The 21,238-nt window shown below is 48.7% G+C and overlaps 1 protein-coding gene across 2 annotated transcripts in view; it reads right to left on the reverse strand.

Moving 5' to 3' along the window:
* The window catches only part of CCNI (cyclin I), a 57,410-nt gene extending 36,687 nt beyond the window's left edge, over positions 1-20,723 (reverse strand). Inside the window, exon 1 of one of the 2 annotated variants that reach the window (XM_028743925.2) lies at positions 20,257-20,723. The gene's annotated coding sequence lies outside the window, so the exon portion shown is untranslated. The remainder of the gene's footprint in view (positions 1-20,256) is intronic. The other variant, XM_028743924.2, reaches the window with a different exon arrangement.
* Positions 20,724-21,238: the final 515 nt, after the last annotated feature.

Below are 21,238 nucleotides of genomic sequence, written 5' to 3' on the forward strand. Positions count from 1 at the left end.
AGTGGGAGTCTAAGAACAAAGAACACGGCCTTATAACCAGGGAAGGAAATGTCAGGGAAACTGCTCTCTGGATTCGGCCTTTAGGCCATACACCACCTTGTTATGTTTTAGAATGTAACCCATGAGATCGCTTTGCCCCATACATGCCCAGTCGACTCCTTAGGTCAGTGGTGCCGCATACTAGCTGCACATCTGTAAGAACTTGAGTGTTTTGTGTGGCAACTTTGGAACTCCCTGCCTATTGATAGCAGGCAGGAACCGTCGTTGCTTTCTTTTCGGCCATTGCTAAAGCAGTTCATATTTAGACATGCCTGCCCAGATGCTTGGAAAGTTTGTACGAGCTTTGATTTTTTGTTCTTGTCATTTAAATTTGTGTACCACTGGTCTCGGGGTGCCTACAACATAAAATCCCAATACAGTGGTACTTCGGGTTACATAAGCTTCAGGTTACACACTCCACCAAGCCAGAAATAGTGCTTCAGGCTAAGAACTTTGCTTCAGGATAAGAACAGAAATCGTGCTCTGGTGGTGCGGCAGCAGCAGGAGGCCCCATTAGCTAAAGTGGTGCTTCAGGTTAAGAACAGTTTCAGGTTAAGTACGGACCTCCAGAACGAATTAATTACTTAACCCGAGGTACCACTGTATATAAAGACAAAATACATAATAAAAATAAAAACCGAGAACAACCCACTAGTCCTCCCCTCCCCTTTTGATTTGTTTTAGTCTATTATTTTGCAGTTTTAACCCTTGAATTACAGTGGTACCTTGGTTCTCAAACTTAATCCATTCCGGAAGTACGTTCCAAAACTAAAGCGTTCCCAAACCAAGGCGCACTTTCCCATAGAAAGTACAGTGGACCCTCCGGTTACGAATTAAATTTGTTCTGGGGTCCGTCCACAACCCGAAAAGTCTGTAGGCAGAGGCGCCGCTTCTGCACACACGTGTGCCACGGCTGAGCATTTTTGCGCATGTGCGCAGAGCACTTCTGCACATGCAGTGAAACCCGGGTTTGCCGCATTCGTAACCCGAAAGTTACTTATCCCGAGTGGTACATTAACTAGAGGGTCCACTGTAATGCAAAATGGATTAATCCGTTCCAGACTTTTAAAAACAACCCTTAAACGGCAATTTAACATGAATTTTACTATCCAAGAAGACCACTGATCCATAAAATGAAAGCAATAAACAATGTACTACAGTCACACAATCAATCAATCAATCAATCAGTAGGTAGCTGGACTGGGTTCCAAGCAGTCACAAAAACAAAACAAAAAAGTCACAACACAAAAATGCAAAATAAATAGCAAAACCAGACCACAGCGTTAACACTCAAAACGGAAGTGTGGCACTCAAATCAGAAGCACAACACTCAAAATGGAGCACGTTCACAAACTGGAACACTGACTTCTGGGTTTGCAGTGTTTGGGTTCCAAGTTGTTTAAGTACCAAGCCATTTGAGAACCAAGGAACCACTATGGCTGTGAATGTTTTAGCGAGTAGTTTATCGTTTCATCTTTTGGGGGGTAATGCGCCCTGAGGTTGTTGGTTTTTTTTCTGCAGTCAAGCAGTACAGTATATAAAAAACCAAAACCAATCCCACACTCCCAGCTGCCATTCATTCCAAGGAAGCATTTGCAAAAGTGCCTAATGTTAATGAGCAGAGAGAGTGGTCTCCAGCCTTCCTCTCTTGGGATTAGAGGCTGATCCCAGACCCAGCTGCTTGGGGTTGGTTCCCCCCCCCCCCAAGACCTCAGCAGGTGCTCAGAAGGAGCAGATGTGCTCCAGCGATGCCGCGGGGCACCCGAAGGGCATTTTCCCACACCGCTCTTCACAGGCAAATCCCAGGCCCCTTAGAAGGGAGGGGAAGGCAGGCAAGCAGAGACCGCCAGCCCCATCTAACCTAAAAAAATATATGTTAATCTTGGAGCCCGCTGCCAGTTTTCTAAATTGAACATCTGCCAAATGGAAGAGACAGAGAAGGATTCAGGTCTGTATTAGGAAAGTAAATCAGCAAGAAAGGGGGGGAGGAGGGCCCCCCCATCTATATGCAAGCACTTAAAAAGGGACATTTTCAAGTCAATGCAAAGCACAGGCTGTGTGGAGCCAAGGGTTGCCCTGGCGACTTGCCAACCTGCCTGAGGACTCCAACTAATTTCCAGAGATATATATATAGAATATATACACACGCACAGAGTCAGTTTTTGATCAGATGCATGCTTTAAAAAGTAAAATTTTAAAAACAAAACAGGAATTATGTCTAGCAGTTTATAAGGCATGCATGCAAAAGGAGGGTTTGTGGCAGAGGGGGAACTTATTTTCATTTGCTTATGATCCTAAGTGGCTGCAAGGCTCCTGTTCCACAGTGCCAGTCAAAAGCGGGCACACAGCCTTCTCTTCGAAAGTGGGCAGCCGCAGTCCAGTGGCACAGCGTTTGTTCCGCAAGCAGAAGGTCCCAGGTTCAATCCCCAACAACTCTGGGTAGTTGTAAACCGCTTTGGATATTTTAAAATATAAAGTGGTATAAAAATGCTTTTACATGCCACAACAGCAGCAAGAATACTTATTGCAAAGTATTGGAAGACACAAGATCTACCCACCCTGGAAGAATGGCAGATGAAGGTGATGGACTATATGGAACTGGTGGAAATGACTGGCAGAATCCGAGACCAGGGAGAAGAGTCGGTGGAAGAAGATTGGAAGAAATTTAAAGACTATCTACAGAAATACTGCAAAATTAATGAATGTTAGAATGATGTTGGATTGAAGTTAAGTGGCTTTTAGCAGTAATGTGATAAAGGAATGTGTAAAAATGGATTGTTAACAGGTGATAATCTAAAGTTATAATATATTAAGATTAAAGATTAGGATAAAAACAAAGAGGGAAAGGATTTGCTGAACCAACTAATTGAACTGGAATACAAAAAAGGGAGGTGTGAGGAGGTCTGGGGAACAAGCAAATGAAAGATAAGATACGGAAAGATTGAATTGTTTTTAACTGTTTTTACTTTGTATTTTCTCTTTTTCTTTTTTCTTTTTGTAACATTTTGAAAACTTTAATAAATATCTTTTAAAAAATAAAATAAAAATGCTTTTACATAGATGAAGTTAATTGAAATTACATGACAATGTCTGCTTTGGTACGTGTCTTCATCTTAAAAACGATGATTCAAGACAGAGGAAATTGAGCAGTAAAGTGTGAACACCCCACCCATTAAATGTGTATCTCAACTTTGCTCTCACCATTCGCTCTGTTGGCTAAAGATGGTTAGGATATAAGCAATGTAACTTGCAAACTTATGCACGCTTAAGCAAGGAGCAAGCCCCACCGAGCACAGCGGAGCTTACATCTAAGTAAGCATGCCGAAGTCTTTGCTCTAGCACTGCAAGCCTAGATAGGTCTACTCAGAAGTAAGTCCCACTGAATTCAGTGGGACTCACTCCCAGGTAAGCATGTGTACGACTGCAGCCATAAAGCAATACAATAAGTACAGTGGTACCTCAGGTTACATACGCTTCAGGTTATAGACTCCGCTAACCCAGAAATAGTGCTTCGGGTTAAGAACTTTGCTTCAGGATGAGAACAGAAATCATGCTCCGGCGGCACGGCAGCAGAAGGCCCCATTAGCTAAAGTGGTGCTTCAGGTTAAGAACAGTTTCAGGTTAAGTACAGACCTCAGGAACAAATTAAGTACTTAACCTGAGGTACCACTGTAAGTAATTTTGAAGCCCTAATTGTGCAGAAGAAAATGATGACCCATTGTAGACATATACATTTCCCCTATTTTTTATATTATAATAAATAAGCATTATTTGCACTTGGAAGAAGAGCTATTTTACCTCTTGCAAGCTGAAAAATTCAGCCAGCGTCTTAATGGCATGCCATCGAGGTTCATGAAATAGGAAGCAATTATTTAGATTGGCACGTAAAACGTAAGCTCTTGCCATTTGTTCACGATGACTCATCCACTGGCCTGGCTCTCAAGAACACCTATGAAATGTCCTGGCAATACTTCACAACTCCTGGGCTCATTTGCATCACGCCACCAGACCTAGCCCAACTCTTACCATGCTATTCAGCGCAGCTGATCTTTGGGTGTCAACTTCCCAGATTTAAAAACCTCCCCAGCCGGGGAGGTGTAATGAAAGGACCGTGTTCAGAGCATCTGTGAAAGGACTGGGGCACCATTTGTAGCTCAAGGGCCACATCCCCTTCTAGGCAATCTTTCTGGGGCCACATGCCAGTGGTGGGCAGGGCCAGAAGCAAAACTGGGCGGAGCAAGCGATGCAAATTTTACCTTTGTGCAGTAGGCTGCTTTCTACATGCACTCATACACACCATTGTCTAGCAGTGTTAGAAACTCAGATATAGCTCATCGCCAAATGGTCCCTTAAACCTGGGTTACGGAATGTCTAGGCGCCTCTTTTTTTGCAGTGAAATGTATTATTTCTATTATTATTCATTTCGTTTCTGTCACGCTTTATGTTTTAAAGGGGGGGAAATCTCAAAGCGGCTTAAGGTAAAGATAAAGGGACCCCTGACCATTAGGTCCAGTCGTGGCCGACTCTGGGGTTGTGGTGCTCATCTCCCTTTATTGGCTGAGGGAGCCGGCGTACAGCTTCCGGGTCATGTGGCCAGCATGACTAAGCTGCTTCTGGCGAACCAGAGCAGCACACGGAAACGCTGTTTACCTTCCCGCCAGAGCGGTACCTATTCATCTACTTGCACTTTGATGTGCTTTCGAACTGCTAGGTGGACAGGAGCTGGGACCGAGCAACGGGAGCTCACCCCGTCACAGGGATTCAAGCCGCTGACCTTCTGATCAGCAAGTCCTAGGCTCAGTGGTTTAACCCACAGTGCCACCTGCGTCCCAGGGCCTCAAAGCGGTTTACTACGCATTAAAACGTCAAATAAAACAATCCAGAATAAAACAAACAGCAGCAGGAAGCTAGTGTGGTGTTGTGGTTAGGGGACTGGACTAAGACCTGGGAGATCAGGGTTCAAATCCCCACTCAGCCATGAAGCTCATTGGGTGACCTTGGAGTCAGTCACAACCTCTTAATCTACCTCACAGGGTTGTTGCAGGGATTAACTGAAGAGGGGTATGTGAACCATGTCCTCCTCAGAGAAAAAGGCGGTATATAAACTCAATAAACAAGCTTTTCTGCTTACCTGCTTAAGAAAGCCGGAGAGGCCAGCCAGATGGGAGATGTCAGTCGCCCACCTGGCATCCATTGGTCACAATCGGAACCTGTGCCAGTTGCAAAACGCACCTGGTGCCTGGCTAATTTTTAACACTGCTCTCTAGCCTCCAACCAGAGGATGGGGCACCACCAGAGTTCACCATCTAGCCACAAATCTTAGCTCAGTGGCAGAGATTTTGCTTTTTATGCAGGACGTCCCAACCAGCAACTCCAGGTAAAATTGGGAGATTCCTATCTGAGAAACTGAAGACCCGCTGCCAATCTGTGTAGACGATATTGAGCTAGATGGACCAATGGTATAAAGATCACTTCCTGGTGCAACTGGACTTCCCCGCGACCCTTCCCCTCTGCAGGGAGGTGGGACCGATTTGGATGGTCTGCCCCCGCTACTTAATGGATCCAATTGGCTTCCAGAGAGTGGTAGGGGATGTTTTATCCAAGTTGATGGCCTTTCAGCTGATTCCCTGGTGGCCCGCTGGAATGTGGAGTTAACCAGGGCTATTGACTGTCTGGCTCCGAAGCGCCCTCTCCGATTGCATGGAGCCCGGACAGCCCCTGTGGTTTTCCCCAGAGCTGAGGGCGATGAGGGCGGTTCCCTCATTGCGAGAAGTGAGGTTACAGGGAACCAGACAGAGGGCCTTCTCGGTAGTGGCGCCCACCATGTGGAACACCCTCCCTTCAGGGAAGTTTTTAATATTTAATGCTGTACTGTTTTTAACATTTGATTGGAAGCCGCCCAGAGTGGCTGGGGAAACTCAGCCAGATGAGCGGGGTATGTATGTATGTATGTATGTATGTATGTATGTATGTATGTATGTATGTATAAATATATAAAGGTAAAGGTACCCCTGCCGGTACGGGCCAGTCTTGACAGACTCTAGGGTTGTGCGCTCATCTCACTCTAGAGGCCGGGAGCCAGCACTGTCCGAAGACACTTCCGGGTCACGTGGCCAGCGTGACGAAGCTGCTCTGGCGAGCCAGCGTATATAGGCAGTTTCCTATTAGCTCAGTCGTTGGGACATGAAGTTCTTAATCTCAGGTTCATGGGTTTGAACCCCACGTTGGACAAAAGATTCCTGCATTGCAGGGGTTTAGACAAGACTACACTCATGGTCCCTTTCAACTCTGCAGTTCTAGGGTTCTGTAAATGAACTCAGGCTTCCATGCAGAGCAACTAAAGGCTGCTCAGCTCTTTGAAAGATGAACTCCGCTCCCCGCACTGGAAACGTTCAGAGTTAATTGCCAAGGAGATCTCTTTCTTCTGTCCGGGGACCCAAGCCAATGAGCTGACGAAGAGCTGGGAAGCCCCTGGTTGAAATCCCACATCAGTCACCAATTCAATAAGGCAAACTGCTTGCCACCATTGCCTTAGCCTCACATCTCCAATACGGAAGATAAAGACTACCAAATTGCCTTATTAGGTTCTTCCAAGAATGGTTAAGAAACTGAAACAGGACAACCTCCCCCCCCCCCCCAAAAAATTATATACCTTATTTTTCGCTCTATAGGGCGCATTGGACCATAGGACGCACCAGACCATAGGAGGGGGAGAACAGGGGGCTTGTGGGGCTGGCAGTGGGGGGAAGCGCTGTGTTCCCCCACCGCTAGCCTCAAAGATCCCTGAAGCCTTTGGAGCGCAGTGGGACCTCGCGCTGCGCTCCAAAGGCTTTGGGTTCCTTTCGCTGACCCAAAGCCTTTGGAGCGCAGCGCGAGTTCCCGCTGCACTCCAAAGGCTTGAGGCTTCGGGAACAGCCTTTGTAGCCATCCCGAAGCTAGAACAGTGAGATGGAGGGCTGCGCAGCGGCCCGTCTCGCTGTTCTGGCTTCAGGGTCAGCCTTTGTAGCCTGCGCAGGGCAGCGGAGTGCCTTCACCCCGCTGCCCTGCAGAGGCTTTGTGCAGCTAACCCCAAAGCCTTTGGAGCGCAGCGCGAGGTCCCACTGCGCTCCAAAGTCTTCAGGTGGCTATCCCTGAAGCCAGGAGAGCGAGAGGGATTGGTGCGCACCGACCCCTCTCGCTCTCCAGGCTTCAGCGAAAGCAACGCATAGCCTCCGGAGCGCGTGCTGAAGCCAAGGAGCCTGCATTCGCTCCATAGGACGCACAAACATTTCCCCTTCATTTCTGGAGGGGGGAAAGTGCGTCCTATAGAGCGCAAAATACAGTAAATGCCAGGAATGAGAGAAGAACGTAAAAAGGCTCAAACTAAAGGCCTGTTTAATCCAGCATTGTTTACAAGGGTGCCATCACCAAAAAGCCCATTTGTGGCTTCTAGCAATGGTCATTCAAAGGCATACTCAGGGCTTTTTTTCAGCCAGAGCTCAGCACCATTGCCATTCTAAGAGAACAAGAGAGAAGAAGAATAAATAATAATAATAAATTATTTATATCCCGCCCTCCCCAGCCGAAGCCGGGCTCAAAGCGGATGACAACAATAAGTTCATGGTGAGCTCCAAACACCTCCTTTTCTAGAAAAAATAGCACTGGGCACACTGTGTACTGAACCCAGAGGTAGAACATCATAGCTAGGAGCCATCAATTGTCTCGTCCTCCATGAATTTATTGAGCTTTCTTTTAAAGCTGTCAAAGTTGACGGCCGTCGCTATAACTTGTCGCAGCAGAAGTGTTTGCTTTCTGTCTGTCCGGAAACTCTCACCATCCAGATTCATTCGATGATCCTAGGTTCCCAGTATTATGAGAGATTGGAGGGTGAACACTTCTCTCAATCTGTTTTCTCCATGCCTAATTTTATATATCTCTATACCCTTGAGCTGAAAAAGTCCTGTTCCTTCCTCGTCCGTGTCAACATTAAGAAAAAGAGGTAGGAATAGGAACAGCGATATATATGCCAACTGTCCCGGGATCAAGTGACTTTTCTTCTTTAAAGTTCTCAACGCTCTTAACCTAGCTCAAGGTTGTCCTCTGAACTTAACTGACAATCAATCACAGCCAGTCCATCATTTGAAAAATAAGACTTTAGAGCCGTCTTGCCTGAAAACGACAACTAGACATTCTGCTTCGGTAACTGTAACTCTGGTTCAAGGACCCATTTGGCACCTAGATTACATGTCTGAGTTTCTAACACTGTTCTAGAGTTAGGGGTGAGCAGTGCCAACACCTTGGTTTAAGAACAGCTTAGTTTATGAACAACTTGGATTAAGAACGCTACAAGCCCAGAAGAAGTAGGTGTTTTGGATTGTGAACTTTGCCTTGGAATAAGAACATGTTCCGCTTCCTGTTGAGCGTATTCCATTTATACATTGAGTCCCCCGCTGCTTTGGGAAAGCACGCCTTGGTTTAAGTACGCTTTGATTTAAGAACGGACTTCCAGAATGGATTAAGTTCATAAACCAAGGTACCACTGTACTAGACTGTTGAGGGTTGTTTAAAACCTAAGAAGACTGCCTGCCCTAGCGCTCTAAAGAGGACCTCTCCAAAACTGAGTACAGTGGTACCTCAGGTTATAGATGCTTCAGGTTACAGACTCCGCTAACCCAGAAATAGTACCTCGGGTTAAGAACTTTGCTTCAGGATGAGAACAGAAATCGCACAGCGGCAGCATTAGCTAAAGTGGTGCTTCAGGTTAAGAACTGTTTCAGGTTAAGAATGGACCTCCAGAATGAATTAAGTTCTTAACCCGAGGTACCACTGTAAAATGGCAAATGGAATTCAATGTAAAACAAGTGTGATGTGATGCATGCTCCTGGGGTTTGAAATGGCGGTGACTGACCAGTAAGTAGCCGAGACCTTGGGGTCATAATGGACAGCTCAATGAAGACGCTGGCCCCGTGGGCAGTCTTTGCAAGAGGTCTTCTGAACCAGCCAGGCAACCCCAACGACTAGCACAACCACAAGCGGGGGGGAAAGGTTGTTGGGGCGGATGATCCACCTGCCCTCAACACAAGGCAAACAGGTTAATTCTGTGCTCCGAACACCACCAGGTAATTCTGTACTCCCACCCATTAGCCACACACACACACACACACACACACCCCGGAGGCAAAATGGCCCATTCCCAACCCTCCCCTACAATAGACCAGTCCGTTCCGCTTCCAGCCCTGCCTGCTGGGAAAAAGGCAGCGGGGCTGACCTTCTGGTGGTTTTCGGGACATTTTGTTGCCGGATTTACAGCCGGGATTTGACAAGAGGAGTGCAAGCCGGCACGTCCTGCAGCCAAATGCCCCTGGAGTATTTTGTTGTCCTGATGGTAGGCTTTATAATGCTCCAGATTTATTGCAGGACACATGTGGGGAGGGAAACAAACAGAAGAGTCTCCAGAAAAAAACAACCCAGCAATTGCAAATGCAGGCCAACTGACTCAGATGAAGGGATTCCTTTGCAAGGGAGAATCTGCTGGAGGGAGGGTGCTTAACCCTTTACCGTCTCAAATTAGAGGCTGACACAGGATTGGGAATTCTGTAGAGATGCTGTCCAATATCTATTTACTCTCCCTGAGTGAATACAGTGGTACCTCGGGTTAAGTACTTAATTCGTTCCGGAGGTCCGTACTTAACCTGAAACTGTTCTTAACCTGAAGCACCACTTTAGCTAATGGGGTCTCCTGCTGCTGCCGTGCCGCCGGAGCCTGATTTCTGTTCTTATCCTGAAGCAAAGTTCTTAACCTGAAGCACTATTTCTGGGTTAGTGGAGTCTGTAACCTGAAGCGGCTGTAACCTGAAGCATATGTAACCTGAGGTACCACTGTACAGTGGTGCCTCGCAAGACGAAATTAATTCGTTCCGCAAGTTTTTTCTTCTTGCGAGTTTTTCGTCTTGCGATGCACGGTTTCCCATAGGAATGCATTGAAAATCAATTAATGCGTTCCAAGGGAAACCGCCTTCAGACCAGGTCCAGGGACAGTCTCTCCCCCGACCTCTTCTGAAGGCTGGGGGGGGGGGGGACAAGGGCTTCTGAAGGCTGGGGGGGCTGGGGGGGAACAAGGGCTTCGCTGCCGACCCCCAGCATTTTAAAATCTCACCGGGACACGGGGAGATTTTAAAATGCTGGGGGTCGGCAGCGAACACTTCGCTGATCCCGGGACGGCAGGCAGATCTGCACCGCCATCCAGAGCGGGGCGGGACTTAGCGCCCCGCTCGGGATGGCGGCACACATCTGCCTGCAGTCCCGGGACGGCAGACAGCTCTGCGCTGGCATCCAGAGCGGGGCGGGACTTAGCGCCCCGCTCGGGATGGCGGCACAGATCTGCCTGCAGTCCCGGGACGGCAGACAGCTCTGCGCTGGCATCCAGAGCGGGGCGGGACTTAGCGCCCCGCTCAGGATGGCGGCATAGATCTGCCTGCAGTCCCGGGACGGCAGACAGCTCTGCGCTGGCATCCAGAGCGGGGCGGGACTTAGCGCCCCGCTCGGGATGGCGGCACAGATCTGCCTGCAGTCCCGGGACGGCAGACAGCTCTGCGCTGGCATCCAGAGCGGGGCGGGACTTAGTGCCCCGCTTGGGATGGCGGCGCAGATGTGCCTGCAGTCCCAGGACTGCAGGCAGCTTTGCGCGGCCATCTGGAGCGGGGCGGGCTTCGCCCCCGGCTCCCGATGGCCGCGCAGAGCTGCGCTGATCCCGGGACGGCAGACAGCTCTGCGCCGCCATCCCGAGCGGGGCGGGACTTAGCGCCCCGCTCGGGATGGTGGCGCAGATGTGCCTGCAGTCCCGGGACTGCAGGCAGCTTTGCGCGGCCATCTGGAGCGGGGCGGGCTTCGCCCCCGGCTCCCGATGGCCGCGCAGAGCTGCGCTGATCCCGGGACGGCAGACAGCTCTGCGCCGCCATCCCGAGCGGGGCGGGACTTAGCGCCCCGCTCGGGATGGTGGCGCAGATCTGCCTGCAGTCCCGCGACTGCAGGCAGCTTTGCGCGGCCATCTGGAGCGGGGCGGGACTTCTCTGCTGTCCCGGGGAGATTTTAAAATGCTGGGGGTCGGCAGCGAACGCTTCGCTCCCGCCCACCAGCATTTTAAGATCGCCCGGGGCAGCGGAGAAGTCTCCGCTGTCCCGGGAAGGCAGGCGGGGGGGGAGCAAAGACTTTTGACCCCCGCCGGCCTTCAGAAGAGGTCCAGGACCTCTTCTGAAGGCCGGCTGTGGGCGAAAGTCTTTGCTCCCGACCGCCAGCAATTTAAAACAGGTCCCCGGAGATTTCCCTATGGGCTTTCGTCTTGCGAAGCAAGCCCATAGGGAAATTCGTCTTGCGAAGTGCCTCCGAAACAGAAAACCCTTTCGTCTTGCGGGTTTTCCGTCTTGCGAGGCATTCGTCTTGCGGGGTACCACTGTATTCAGGTTTTTGAGGGTTGTTGTTGCTGTTGTTTTTGAAAAAAGAAGAAGTGTGCACACTTTGTATTAACCCTAATATTATTCAATTAAAATCCTCTGGGTTCCATCCCATATTAAGCAATTGACTATAAGCACGCAAGGAAATGGCTGAGACAAGACAGGGCAGGTTAACCATTAAGCGAAGAGACTCCTCCACTCCAAAGTTCAAACAAGGAGAAAATAACGTGATTTCAACAGCTTTGGGATTGGAAACGGAGGCCTGGAGAGAGGCTGCATAAACATCATAAATGTAAAGCACATTGACTTCCCTGGGAATTGTAGTTTGTTAAGGGTGCTGGGAACTGTAGCTCTGTGAGAGGGTAAACTACAGTTTCCAGGATTCTTTGGGGGGCTACATGCACTTTAAATGTGCAGTGTGCATGCAGACTGAGACTCAAATCATGGTAAGATTTCAGCAAAGGAAAGAGAGATTCTGCACTGTCTAATTTGGGTTACAATCTGCGCAAGGCAGGGAGCTGAAGAGAACTCTTGTGGTGTGGTTCCCTCTCCAAACCATACACACCTTTTTGCAACACAGCTTAAGGCCAGATAGGCGGCATTGTCTCCCCGGGGGACCAGTTGATTATTCCAAGCATTGTTCACATTTATGAGACGCCACAGAACACCTGCAGGCAGGGAAAAACCCTGACACAGCAACAAAAATCCATAAGCTAAAAAAAATAAATATTAAAAATCCAAGCAGCACATATGAAGACCCAGTTCACGCGCAGCAATACTAAGTAGGCAACAGATGTCCACAGGGCCAAGTGAATATGCTTTGGTGCTTGAAACAGACAATTCGAACTGTGTTCCCATCGTTCTCATTAGCGTGGGAATAATCTATCAGGATTATCTATCAATCCACAAAGCCTAAAGAAATGAACAGGCCCAGCTGTTTCCGACATCACCGCATTGCGCCTTGTGGTAAGTCCTCCCCCAAATGCTGCCATCAAACTTGGGCGCCTTCTGCACGACACGTTTACAACATTATTATCGGCCATGAGTTCCCCCAGATTCCTGGGAACTGTAGTTTGCTAAGGGCGCTGAGACTCCTGCCCTCCTCACAGAGCTACAATTCCCAGAGGGTTTAACAATTCTGTTGTTGATGCTGCTGCTGCTTCTCTGTATATTATATTACAAGCTGACTAGTGTGGCTGGGACCATAAAGAAGTGAGAGCTGGACCACAAAGAAGGCTGATCGCCGAAGAATTGATGCTTTTGAATTATGGTGCTGGAGGAGACACTTGAGAGTCCCATGGACTGCAAGAAGATCAAACCTCTCCATTCTGAAGGAAATTGGCCCTGAGTGCTCACTGGAAGGACAGATCCTGAAGCTGGGGCTCCAATACTTTTGACACCTCATGAGAAGAGAAGACTCCCTGGAAAAGACCCTGATGTTGGGAAAGAAGGGGACGACAGGGGACAAGGAGAAGGGGACACTGTTCTTGAAGCTACGAACATGAGTTTGACCAAACTGCGGGAGGCAGTGGAAGACAGGAGTGCCTGGTGTGCTCTGGTCCAGGGGGTCACAAAGAGTCGGACACGACTAAACGACAAGTGTGGCTGGGGCAACCCAGTCAGCTGAGCAGTGTACAAAAAAACAAATTATTATTATTATTATTATTCCACTTCCCAGGGAGCTCTAGGGGAAATGCAGCTCAGTGAGGAAGAATACGAGCATAGCTTCCAACGTTTCCCTTTTTTTAAGGGAAATTCCCTTATTCTGAATAGGATTCCTCGCAAGAAAAGGGAAAAGTTGACAGCTATGAATACGAGTCTCCCAACAGTTCTTAGCACTCTTAACAAGCTACAGTACCCAGGATTCCTTGGTGGAAGCAATGACTGTTTAAAGTGGTATCATTGTGTGTTAAATTTGTAGTGCGGATGGGGCCTTGCAGAATCACAATTCATACATCCCTATGTAAAAGACAGCAACAAAAGCAGTACATATGGCGGTGGGAGAAGAGGGGATAAAATTATTTTCCCCCAAGAAAACAAATAATATTTTTCTGTTGGAGTGTTTGTAAAGAATCCGTTGGGAGGTACACATCTGAATCCCTCCTCAGCCACCCAGAACTCCATACTGGCTATACCTTTAAAAAAAACACATACAAAATGCAATCATCTGGAAAGGGCCCAAATACAACACACCTTAGGTTTTCGTTTTCCCCGAAAGCTGAAAGCCCCGGAGGCAAAATACCTTCAGATGCAAACATCAAAGGATTTTCATCCAACAAAGTGCAGATTATTTTGCTGCTCCTGTTTATATATGGCCAGAGCAGTTTTGGGGTGTTTCGCTAAAACGCAGGGCCTCAACTGCACCACAAACAGAGGTGATGTGGGGCACACAGTGGCCTGCCTCAGTCGAAGCAAGTTATCTCTCCCCAGCAACACATAATATTTACTTTAAAGTTACACACATCATTTCCCCACCAGTGGATGATGTGGGGCAGAGCTGGGGAGAGATGCGCAGAACTCCAGAACATCACCAGGGGGAACACACCTGAAATAGGTGGATGAAGGCACATAAAACTATAGAGCTGTAGAGTTTGATGGGAACCCAAAAGTCATATATTCCAACCCCCTGCAATGCAGGAATTGCAGCTAAAGCATCCATGACAGATGGCCATTCATCCTCTGCTTAAAAACCTCCAAGGAAGGAGAGTTCCCCTCTGTCGAACCAGTCTTGTTGTCATAAAGTTATTGCCATACTTCCATAAGGCAACAGGTAAAGGTAAAGGGACCCCTGACCGTTAGGTCCAGTCGCGGACGACTCTGGGGTTGCGGCGCTCATATTGCTTTATTGGCCGAGGGAGCCAGCGTAGAGCTTCTAGGTCATGTGGCCAGCATGACTAAGCCGATTCTGGCGAACCAGAGCAGCACACGGAAACGCCGTTTACCTTCCCGCCGGAGCGGTACCTATTTATCTATTTGCACTTTGACGTGCTTTCAAACTGCTAGGTTGGCAGGAGCTGGGACCGAGTAACGGGAGCTCACCCCGTCACGGGGATTCGAACCACCGACCTTCTGATCAGCAAGTCCTAGGCTCTGTGGTATGTAAAACCCACCTTAGAAACCCTGACAGGTGTACTACTAATATAACCAGCAAAACTAGCGCAATAAGCCCCTCATCTGTATGCAGCCCCCCGAACCCGGACTCCCAGAAATTTAGCACTAGTGTCTAAGAACATTAGCTATTTTTCTAGACCATGGGTAGGCAAACTAAGGCCCGGGGCCAGATCCGGCCCAATCGCCTTCTCAATCCGGACCGCAGACAGTCCGGGAATCAGCGTGTTTTTACATGAGTAGAATGTCTCCTTTTATTTAAAATGGGTTATTTGTGGGGCATAGGAATTTGTTCATTTCTTCTTCTTCTTCTTCTTCTTCTTCTTCTTCTTCTTCTTCAAAATATAGTCCACCTCCCCCTCACAAGGTCTGAGGGACAGTGGACCGGCCCCCTGCTGAAAAAGTTTGCTGACCCCTGTTCTAGACCTTCTGGCAAGGAGACAAAAATACAGGTTTTTTTCCAGGACAAATTTTACACCTGACTTGGTGGCTCAGAGATTGTGTGGTTGTTCCAAGGTGCACTACTGCATCCCTGCAGACCTTTTTCTCAACAGAAGAAAAAAAATATTGTTACCAAGATCTGAAAGAGAATCCCTCAAGACAGCAATTAATTCTCTGCGGCTGCTTCGCGAGTTACGTTTGAGCCAGGCTCACGTTGCAAAAATATGTACACACAAAATCCTAGCGCCCGCAGGGAGATTATAGGGGCAGAGGGGGAACTGCTGCAATCAGCTATATCCTAAAGATCCCAAATTCTCAAACAACAAAGGCATCACTACAGAAGGAGGGGGGAGATGAAAGAACTTCAAAGAAAGCCTTCTATTACACCAATAGGGTTGAATGAGGTTGTTAAAAGGGGTTCTTACTGCACAGTTTGCAGGCAGTTGTGACATACCACAGTTCACAGGTTGCACATCCAGAAATCACTGGACGTACACTTTCCAAACTGTATTAACAAGGCACCTTTGCAGCCACAAGGCATTTTCTATTTACAATGGTACCTTGGTTTACGACGTTCCGGAAGTCCATTCTTAAACCGAAACCGTTCTTAAACCAAGGAGTGCTTTCCCTAAAGAGGGCTTGCGCCGCCAGTGCCCTTCCACCATTCGGATTCCGTTCCTAGACTGTGGTAAAAGTCACAAACTGGGACACTATTTCCGGTTTTGCGGAGTTTGTAAACCGAATCGTTCTTAAACAGGACTGTTCTTAAACCCGAGGTAAAGGTAAAGGGACCCCTGACCATTAGGTGCAGTCATGGCCGACTCTGGGGTTGCGGCACTCATCTCGATTTATTGGCCGAGGGAGCCGGCGTACAGCTTCCGGGTCGTGTGGCCAGCATGACTAAGCCGCTTCTGGCAAACCAGAGCAGTGCACGGAAACGCCATTTACCTTCCCGCCGGAGCGGTACCTATTTATCTACTTGGATTTGGATTTGATATCCCGCCTTTCACTCCCTTTAAGGAGTCTCAAAGCGGCTAACATTCTCCTTTCCCTTCCTCCCCCACAACAAACACTCTGTGAGGTGAGTGGGGCTGAGAGACTTCAGAGAAGTGTGACTGGCCCAAGGTCACCCAGCAGCTGCATGTGGAGGAGCGGGGACGCGAACCCGGTTCACCAGATTACGAGTCTACCGCTCTTAACCACTACACCACACTGGCTCTCACTTGCACTACTTGCACTTTGACATGCTTTTGAACTGCTAGGTTGGCAGGAGCTGGGACCAAGCAACGGGAGCTCACCCCATCGCGGGGATTCGAACCGCCGACCTTCTGATCGGCAAGTCCTAGGCTCTGTGGTTTAACCCACAGCACCACCCACGTCCCTCTAAACTGAGGTACCACTGTATTATAAAGAGCTGGAATGCTCTGATATATAATAAAATGGGGGGGGGGGGTGTTTAAAATAACTTTTGTTAAAAACCTTGTGCATGACAACAGCTGCACGAACGGTTGCTAGCCCAGAGATGGAAAGAAGAGACAACCCCAACCAGAGAAGAATGGTAAACCAAGTTGATGGACTGTGCCGAAATGGCAAAATTAATTGGGAAGCTCAGGAACCAAGAAGACAAGATCTTTAAAAAAATAATGGGAAAAGTTTATGATGGTGTATACAGTGGTACCTCGGGTTAAGTACCACTGTACTTAAGTCGTTCCGCAGGTCCGTTCTTAACCTGAAACTGTTCTTAACCTGAAGCACCACTTTAGCTAATGGGGCCTCCTGCTGCCGCTGTGCGGCCGGAGCACGATTTCTGTTCTCATCCTGAAGCAAAGTTCTTAACCTGAGGTACTATTTCTGGGTTAGCGGAGTCTGTAACCTGAAGCGTATGTAACCTGAAGCGTATGTAACCCAAGGTACCACTGTACAAGATTATTGTAAGCAGATTGAAACTTTGGCAGGATTTTAAACACATTTGTAATGTATGGATAACTTAGAAAGGTTAGAATTTTTGGGGGGGGAGTAGTGATATGCAGTTGAAAATAGGATTAATAGGACCCATGGAAGGGATGGGGGGGGGGAGTCAGGAGATTCAGAGTAATCTCAGCATTTGGATTCGGAATTGGTTTTGTGGTATGTTTATGTTTTTGAAAATCAAATAAAAATTTATTTTAAAAGGAAAGAAAAAGAGCTGGAATGCTACAGCAGATAACTGCAATCCTGTGCACGTCTACTCAGAGATATGATCCTCTGAATTCATTGGGAGGTAGATTTGGGAATCTGGCCTGAAACACTGGACAGCTGCTGCCAGTCAGTGTAGACAATACTGAGGCAGATGGACCAACGGTCTGACTCGGTATAATGCAGCTTCCTCTGTCCCCGTTAAGGAGAAAAGCCATAATCTGTTTCAGCCCCACGAAATCTGCAGGAGCAGGGCAAAAATACCGATCTATCTTACCGGGATGGAGTATGGATTGCAATATGAGAAGCACAGGTTACTCGGGAAGTTTTGCAGTTGGTGTAGGTCGTATTTTAGGATCTATGGAGTGTTTTTATTGAAATACATGAATCATCAGCAAAGCAGGGTTTTTATTGAAAACATTTCCATTTGTCACTCATGAAAGCTAACCCCAAGCCAGGTTTTTTTTTTTGCTCCAAGCGAAGGAAAAGGTTTAACATCCTTTGCCAAAGAAAGATGAATCCTTTGAGTCAACGATGCAAGTGGAGCCAGCATGCCTGGTTCAAGAAACATAACAAGTTGATTTATACAATGCCAGACCAATGGCCAATCATGTTCAATATGCAGGAAAGCATCCTTCATAGCCCTACCTAGAGGCAACAGAGACTAAACCAGGGATTTTCTTTACACAAAGTGCTACTCAACCTCTGAGAAATACCATTCTTCTTCTTTGGATCTGCACAATATTTTCAGCAATGGTTACCATTATGCCCAATTTATTCTGGCTTTCCTAGTCGCAAGGACTTCTGCCAGAAACCTAACTTTTTTAAAGTTGAAAACGGATACCCAGAAAGTTTTAAGGATATGCCCAGAAGCACATTCTGTGCTTCGTTTACACGAGTGGCAGAACTGTTACATAAGCGAAACGAACACCTCGCACCGGTGCAAACTAGACACATCTATTTAAGACTATACAGTCCTTGGAGCAAGGACTCCTTTTTGCTTTTCGCTCTGCAAAGTTTACAGGCAAGGAAGAATTGCACTCTGTAAAAAACCAAAACGAAACAAAAAAATCATTTGGCACCCGGCAATCTGTTTTGGCTACAGGTCTTGGCACGCTGGGCTTTCTTTTTTTAGTTAATGCTTGCATTTGGGTGGTAGCAACATGACACCAGCGAAAGGGGATCTCTAGTCCCTGTTGGCAAGGACTGAACTCTGCGCTAAGCGTGGCCACTCCCACCTCCAGCCCCTGCCACACACCTCTCCCTCTGCCCACAGCTGGCATGCAAAGTTTTTGTGCAGTGGCACTGTCCCAAGGGGAAGATCCTGGGTATTTAACTGCAATGTTGCCCTGACTACAGGAGTCACCAAACTTTTTCAGCAGGGGGCCGGTCCACTGTCCCTCAGACCTTGGGGGGGGGGGACAGACCATATTTTGGAAAGAAGAAAAAAAAGAGCGAATTCCTATGCCCCACCAATAACCCAGAGATGCATTTGAAATAAAAGCACACATTCTACTCATGTAAAAACACCAGGCAGGCCCCACCAATAACCCAGAGATGCATTTGAAATAAAAGGATACATCCTACTCATGTAAAAACACGCCGATTCCCGGACCCTCCGGGGGCCGGATTTAGAAGGCGATTGGGCCGGATCCGGCCCCCGGGTCTTAGTTTGCCTACCCATGGACTAGGGTAAGCCCCCCACTCCAATGCCTTGTGCAGACCCAGGAGTTAGGCCTTTAATGCTACAACCATTCGCTTGCAAGGATTGTCACCCGCTCCAGACAAGAGTGATGCAACCTAACTCTGCAAAAAAAAGGGGGGGGGATTCAATCACCCCAGGCATCGCCCGCTGGGCTCCTGGGGAATCCCTGCTGCAGATGAGCTCGACAGGACCCGAACTGCCTTTCAAATGCAGCGGCTCACAGACTCTGCAACGCTTCTGGCAGCCACAATGACGTAACCAGCAGACGGAGCGGTGCGGGCCGCTTGGACATAAACAAGCGCTAACCTGGAACTGAAACTACAGGCAGGGACAGGATTAGGAGCGGGGGTGGAGAGAGCCACTTTCCCAAAACAGTCACTCGCTGGGGGCAGCCGAGTTTGCACCATTTATGGTCTTTGCAGCCAAATGCACAAATTCCAGGAAACAATGCAAGGCCTCCCTCTAGGTGTTCTCTGCAGAACTGACTCCCCTCCCCTCTTTCCTTGCCACAGCTGAGTGTTTTCCGTCCCCCCAGTTTCCCAAACGGAGTATGCACCACTGAACTTGCTCCAAAGGCATTCAAAAGAAGGTCAAAGTGCGCGCAAAGCAGACGCCGTATCCTAACCACGTATAAACTCCTATGCAAACCCCAGCAGAGTACAATGGGTCTGGCTCCCTAGAGAGCTTGCATCCGACCGCAGCTTGGACTGCTCATCGCCCGTTTCCTTTACATTGCGCCTTGCATGCAAGCCGCAGCCGTCCTGCACCGGGCGCATAAACGATCTGCACCCCGTTGCAAACGCGCGCGCGGTTTTCTTGGAGAGGCGCTCGGCGTTGCAGCAACGCGAAAAGAGCGCGCTTGCTACACAGCAGGCCGCCCGCGGAAGGGTCCCCCGCATGTATTATGTAAACAACAACACGGGCAATGGCTTAGGCACCACCTCCCTCTTAAAGCGCACACGCGGCGAGAAAAATATGGAACAATGCAGCAGGGGAGTGCGAAAAAAAATTTATAACGTAATCCGGCAGAATGCAAACAGGAACCGCTTTCAAAAGACCAGCGTTGCGTATATTTGAAGTTGCTCAAGTCCTGCTCTGGCCTACTCCGCACAAATGGTTTGTGCATGGAGGTTTGTGCAGATCAAGGGTGCAAACGCAGGTCAATGCAAAGATACAGAAATGCATACAACAGGCCGACCGTGGCCAGGATTCAGCCTTCGATTGCAAAAGGAGTCTTGCTTGGATTTCAGACGCTATCACGGATATCAACAAAGAGGCTTGCATCCTGATCTGCAACGGCTAATTATTTATTATTATTATTATTATTATTATTATTATTTATTTATTTATTTGGCTCACCTCCCCTGCAAAGCCGTAGAAATCCCCTGTTGCAATTGGCCAGCATCCGGTCCATTAAAACCCCATGGTGGCAGCTCCAGGCATGAAAGAGAGATGGTTTGCTTAGTTGCTCTTCGTTAGTTTCCTGCTCGGTCCATGGTTGATGGGGAAGAAGAGGCGGCGGCGGGGCTGCAGCTGCCTCCGGTGTTCATGCCTCCATAGTGGCGGGTGCTTCGCTTGGGGCTCTCCGTTGCGCTTTGGAGGGAAAGCAAAAAAAAGGGAGAGAGAGAGAAGGGGGAGGTGAGGAAGAGAAAGAGAGAGAGAAAACTGGCCCTTTTGTTGTGGTTGGTGCAGTTGCTGCCCCCAGGGCAGAGAAAAGCGCCTTGCTTGCTTAGGAAGGGGAGGCGAAAGGAAAAGGGGAAGAAGGGGGGGAAAGAGGGAAGGGAAAGGGGGGTGGAAAATAATAATTAAAGGGGGGGATAAAACAAGAAAAAGAGAGAGAGTGAAGCAGAGAGCGAGCCGCTTCCCGGGGGGAGCAGGGGAGGGAAAGAAGAGCCGGCAGCGGGCAGCTGAGCCTCCTCCCCCGGCCTCGCTGCTCCGCCTCCTGCGCGCAAAAGTCGTGCGTAAAGGAGAGGAGGAGGAGGAGGCGGCGGGCGGGCTTTGCGCAGGGATCCTGGGCCGCCGAAGCGCGCGCCGGGACCCAGGAAAGAGGAGGCGGAACTGCCGCCGCCGCCGCCGACTCAGAAAGCAGAGGAAGCTGCCTTGTGTAGTTCCAGTCTCCAGCAAAGATGTGCTCTCCCAAGTCCACGTTTCCAGCATGTTTGCGTTCCTGGCTCTACGCTGGCTTGGTCATGTCCACAGAATGGAAAAGGGCAGGGTTCCACCACGGACGTGAAACCAGTTCTGTGATTGCAATGAGTCTTGCTTGGGTTTCAGAGGTGCGCCAATTCCGTGTTGCAAGGTGCAAAGGCGTGCCTAGGCTTCCTGGCGCTCTTGGCAAGGA

Source organism: Podarcis muralis, chromosome 9 (assembly GCF_964188315.1).
Source record: "Podarcis muralis chromosome 9, rPodMur119.hap1.1, whole genome shotgun sequence".
NCBI lineage: Eukaryota > Metazoa > Chordata > Lepidosauria > Squamata > Lacertidae > Podarcis > Podarcis muralis.